This window comes from Sylvia atricapilla, chromosome 6, assembly GCF_009819655.1.
Source record: "Sylvia atricapilla isolate bSylAtr1 chromosome 6, bSylAtr1.pri, whole genome shotgun sequence".
Classification (NCBI taxonomy): Eukaryota; Metazoa; Chordata; class Aves; order Passeriformes; family Sylviidae; genus Sylvia; species Sylvia atricapilla.
In genome coordinates this window covers 1,641,377-1,647,376 of record NC_089145.1, presented here as the reverse complement: position 1 = coordinate 1,647,376, position 6,000 = coordinate 1,641,377, and positions in this window count along the sequence as shown.

The following is a 6,000-nucleotide window of genomic DNA, read 5'->3' as shown; positions in this document are numbered from 1 at the left end:
ACCTGCTCCTTGCCTCTACTCCATCCCAACACCTATGTAAGTGATTGAATAAAAAGCCCCTCATACGCCTACAAACTTCATTTAGTCAGAACCTGCCCTGATTTCAATGGCTGGTGAGTGCAGTGGGAATCCCTGACATCAAGGCTGCACAAGTCAGGCTTTGGTCTCAAGTCTGCAGAAGTGCTGAGGTTTTTCCTCATGGCTGGGTCTGTTGTCAGTAATGCACAATAAGGTAAGCATTTACACATGAGAATAAAGCAGTCGAGTTCACTGACTCATACTCACAAGAAAGGTAATGGTGTGAAAAGGATTCACATCTCATTACTCCCTTCTCCAGTGTTTTATCCAAAAATCCATTTTTAAGTGAGGGAATACCTCTGAGTTTGTGCTGAATTTAAAGAACAATCACATCTTTAACATATATACATATATACATATATATTTATGTGTGTGTATATGTGTGTGTGTGTGTGTATATATATATATATATATATTTTATTTTTTTTTACAAAGCCCAAAGAGTTTTCTTATTTTGGAAACCATTTATAAACAGTTGTACCTACATTAAGCAGGTAACGAACACAGCAGCGAACAGGGAGTTTCATGACTTGGATGAACACAGAGAATGGGAAAAGCAGCCCTGTGCAGGTCCAAACACAGTCAGGAATATCTTAACCATGAGGTCTGTGTCACTGCAGAACCATTTTCCCAAGCACAATAACAGGAGCTTGAAACCTTCATACCTGGACCATCGTCTCATGGATGGAATAATTGACCAGTGTATGGTCTGACTGCACAGAAAAGACATTTTAACTCCCTTCAGGGCTCACCTGGGATTTTAAATGACTTTAAAACAGTTTAACACTTTCCAAAAATAAAAAAAAAAATAAAAAAATTTCCTCCTTGTGATTTCTTCCTGCTGACTGAAGGAATCCACCTAAAGGAGCTCTCAGTTAGGGATGTCTCCCTCGAGAACTCATGTTGACAGGGAAAGTGTTAATTCCTTTGGAAACTCGTTCTACCGATGTTTGTTTAGGCTGGGAAGAGGGAAGGGCTGGATGGATAATTGCCTTGAGAGTTAGGAGGACATTAAAAATCCGGGCAGAATGAGAGTGCACCTAAGAAAGCAGGAGACTTCTCAGGAGGAAACCTCCAATATCTGAAGTCAAAGAGGAAAAAAAAAAAAAAAAAAAAAAAAAAAAAAAAAAAAAAAAAAGGAAAGTTAGGAAAAGCTGGAAAGAAAAACACTCTGCCAAAGCCATTCCCTGAAGCCCCAGAGGAGCCTTGCTTTCACTCCAAAGGTGATGGAGCATGGCTCAGGTGGCCCCTTCCTCACACCGAGACCGTGCTGGGTCTCCTGCTCACCCCCAGCACCGCGAAAATCCCCTCGGTTTGTGTGCACACACCCGTATTTCAGGAGGTGGGATCATGCTACATTAAGAACTTTCATATCTTAATCTAAAGATCAAAACTTCCTGTCTAGCCAGCTTTATTATGGAAACACAAACTGATCGGAAAAGGGCTGGGAATTTTAGTAACACAATCAGAACTGATGTTTCTACTTAGAAGAATTTAAAAATCTCACGGTCCTTTGTCTCAACTTTGCATTTTAGGGGGTATTTGGCACCTTTTAGCTTCAAGGCTGATTCCTCCTTTATAAAACCATGGACACAGGATTCCACCTTCCCCAAGAACCATCTGTGGTGGGAAGATATCCAGATTCTAGCTTGTAAAAGAACTGAAGCAGCAAAAGATGCACATGGCAGGGATCACTTTCCCAGTCCTTTCAGATGAAGGAATGGTAAAATATTGCATTGCTTTCCTTTTTTTTTTTGCCCCTTCAAAATCTGTCCCACTTGACAAGGCTATCAAGAGTTGTAACAGGGTTTTTTTATGATTTATTGTATGGGAACCGTTTTTATCTTGCTCCTCTGGCTTTTTGGTGCCCCCTCGTGTTTAAAAGAACGTGATAAAGATCAATTGCATCTCTGTGTCTTTTAAGATGCAAGATTCATGGCGAAGAACTTCAACAACTCTGCCTAAAAAAGGTGTGAGAATTAGAGCTTAGGCAAAAAAAAAGATACTTTTAAAATTTTTTTTTTTCAGAATTGAAAACAGTTTTATCCTGTAATTTTTCAGGACTATTTTTGCGTATATCCAGATGTTCCCAAACCCACTGATAAATTAAAGCTCCCTATAAGTTTACAATAAGTGCATTTTTTAAAGTATTTAAAGATATTCAGAAAGAACACTGAGATTTCTTCTCTTTAGTCTGTTCGGGTTTATTTATTTATTAGAATCAATAACTACATAATAGTCTTCAAGATCTGCTGGTGAAAGGTAGGTGAGCACTTGTTTTCAGGTAAAAATATTTTGAGGTATTGTGGGAATTGTTAGGTGTGCAGGTTGTACGTGGGAAGACGGAGAGAACAAGCCACTGGAAATTCTTCTCCTGTGTCACTGGTCCCTTTCAGACCTTGTGCCAATTCCCTCACTTCCTAGCTGCTGATATCCTCATCCTCAGGGTATGTGCTGGCATCTTCCCATGGGAATTCAAGCTGCTGTTAAAATAAAAGAATTGTGTTTATGTATATATAAATTATATACATAAAAGAACTTGGTTTTTATCATTGGAACAGCTGATAAAATAGCCAAAGAAATACTACATACGTTGAAAACCCTGTGTTTTGAAAGGGAGCATTCAAGAGCCGCTTAAATCGCCAGAATGACCCCAGAAATTTGTGTGAATGTGTCTCTCTTTTCCACCTTGACCTACATAAATGATGCACACAGAACTTCCTGAACCCATTCAAACTCAGTTTTCATCTGTGGCCAGCAAGAGGCTGCTGTGATGCCAGTTCACCTCTGGAAAAGAAAACTCCTTTGTGTGGTACCTCTTGGATCACAGCCCTGACAAAAATAGCAGCGGAACACCCTTTCTTCTTCTCTTGCAGACACATCTGACAGTCTGGAGGGGAGATACCAAAAAATCCGCCCGTGACAGATTCCCTCCTAAGTGGTGCAGTGAAAAGGATTTATTAAAATTCCATGGAGAAGGTGGTGTTAGAGCCAAAGGAATGGCCTGGATGTCACAGCTGCCCTGACTAGAGGCAACAGCTCATCAGAGGAGTTTGACTTTTGATTGGTCCCACTGAATAACACACAAGGACTTTACAAACCTTTTTTTTTATCACTTTTTTTCTCCCCTCTTGGCCAGCCTTCCCCTCTTATCACTAAACCTAGCCCACACTAAACCTGGGCTTTTGCAGCACCTTGGTTTTGTCATCCCCTCTGGCTTTGCCTGCCTTCCCACCCTGATTTTTCCTGGAGCTGTTGGGATCACATAGGACCCTGTGCTGGCTGCTGGCTTTTCAAACACCAGGGTTTGCTCTGAGTGGTGCATTTTTATGGCACATTTGTGTACAGTAACAAATGGCCTGGCTTCGTTAATCCTGATTACTCATCTGGATATAGACAAGCTACTTATATTTACAGACAGTATGCAGGAGGTGCTCAGCCTCACCAGGAAACAATCACCGCCGCATTATTTTGTTTATATGGATTCCAAGCACTATTTTAAAAAGGTCTATATTCTTTCCTGGATCCCTCTGATATTCAAACATGTGCATATGAGGACTCAGCCATACCTGATGACCTCAGCAGGACTCAGCCACTGCAGGTGACGCTCTCTCTTGCCAAGATGTGTCTCAGGGGGGATGACTGCATGTTGGAACATCCTTCTTCAGCTTTGTTTCTTCCTTTCAGTACCTGTCCTGCAGAAACACAGAGGTCTGAGGCCGACAAAGTGAACACAGCTGTTCCTTTAACCAGCTCACCACTCTCACAGTTTCTCATGCAGGCCATAGGTATCTGTGTTATGGAAAATATTGGTGAATGCCTCTGAACCTGCCTCTGACTCAGCCCTGGACTGGATTCTCAGATCATTGTGCTTTAGTTTCCAGAGACTCTTCACAGAGATCCCGACTCAATTCATGATTCATGTGTTTAAACCACAAACACCTTGGAGATAAACTGTGGATATTTTAAAAAAAAACCCAAACAATGAAACACACAAAAAGCTGTAACTACCAGTTGCAACTGAATATATGAAAGTACAGGATTTAAGCCTACATTTCAGTGACAGTTTTACATGCAATTTCATCGGTAATGTTTCATGGAAAGGCCTTACAATATTTGTAGGTAAGTGCTGTGTGTAGACCACTGAGAGCTGCCCTGCCATAATTCAAATCAGAAAAAGCAGATGTATGAGTGAAATATTACCCAAGTATTAGAGCAACAGGTTCTTTGCTGTTATGCCACAATCTGGTGCTGTTGTAGCTCCAGGTCTGCACTCATTTACAGAAGTACAAATTTGCTACTTTTTGTGAAACATTTTCAGGAGAGGGAGACCAGCCCAGGAGTCTGGGCTCGTGGCTACTTAGGAGATGGGATGGACAAGGAGAAAAACCCCATGGGTTGGGTCTCTGGGTGTGATCTCTGTTATTCTGGTGAGCAAATGTCCTCAGGGATGGGTTGGAAGAACCAGCACCTCCTTTGGCAAGTGCTGTCAAAACTCTGAGCTTTACAGAGTCTCTAATCTCCAGTGGATAACAAATCTTGAGCTCTTTTAGTGGATATCTGCTGATAAGGAAGGAGGATACGAAATATTTAGGTCCTGGCATCTGAAAACCATTGCTGCTGATGGCAAAACTCCCACCACAGTTAATGAAGTGTTAAAACCTTGTCTCTCAGCTGGCTGCCGGTGCGTGCAGGATGCTAAATCTGCTGCAGAACGACTGTAGCACATGGGGGTGCAGCCTTCCAGTATCCAAGCCACTTAAAGTATTAACCTGACTCAGTCTTAGTGCCTCTTTGTATTTTACAACAAAAGGCTTTGCAGCCTCAATTACAAACGGTGAAACCATTGCAGGTGCAAAATGAAGCCGCAGTAAACACCTGAACTAAATGTGTGTTGAAGGAGATGCTGCCTCCTATAAATGCAGAGAGTGGCAAGTGGAGCACAAGTAAAGGCTTCACCCTTTTTTCCTCTTTGTGATTCAAGGGACTAAAGCTCTACAGGTAACTTCTGCTAAGCGATTTTGTATAAATAATTTTTTTTTTTTTTTACCTTCATTGTTGAGGACCAAAGACACAGATGCAGGTTGTAGCATGCTGGAAGATGGAAACACTGCGGGCTGATTTTTGCTTTGGACTGTACAGCAACGACAGCAACAACAACAACAAAATCTTTAAGAGCCATTCTGATTTTTCCTCTCACGGTTACCTGAAGATTCAGTTCAAGAAGGTAATCAACTTGTGCTGCTGTTAGTCACAAAGACCAAAGCGCAGGGAACACACACTGCTGTGTCCGATGGAAATGGCCACGGACCAATCGTCTTACCCTACAGCAAGAAGTGCTTGGGATTAGGGAAAACTTTTCTAAACGCATGGATAATTTTAAGCAGAGCGCCAGAATCCCCCTGGAGCTGGATGATGGATGACGGCCACCTCGCCAAGAGGAAACTCACATCAGCAGGAGCTTGGCTCCACTTCCATCAGCTTTGGGACGGGGAGGGCGACTGCATCCGATAGCAGAGGGTTGAAAAAACTCGGGAGCGGGCTCCGTTTCCCTCCCCATCCCTTTGGCCGGTGCAGCTGTGGCACAGCTGTCAGACTTTCCTTGCCGGGGAGCGGCCGTGAGTCACCGGGAGCTTGTCCCCGGCGCTGCCCAGAGCAGCTCTCAGCATCTCTCTCCTGAACTCATTCCCAAGGCCCGCCCGGCTCCTCGGCCGCTCCTCTCGCCTGCAAACCGAGCGGGGAAGAAGTGGGAGGTTCCTCCAGCTCCTCCTGTAAAACGACACTCGGAAACTTCGGCAGCACGGCCGGGGAAACCCGGGGTGTTCCCCAGATCCGTGGCTGACAGCAGCTAGCGGGAGTATTTCGCGGGGACCTAAGGAAGGGAATAGTCCTGCTCCTCCTGGACATGGCTATTTACAAGCA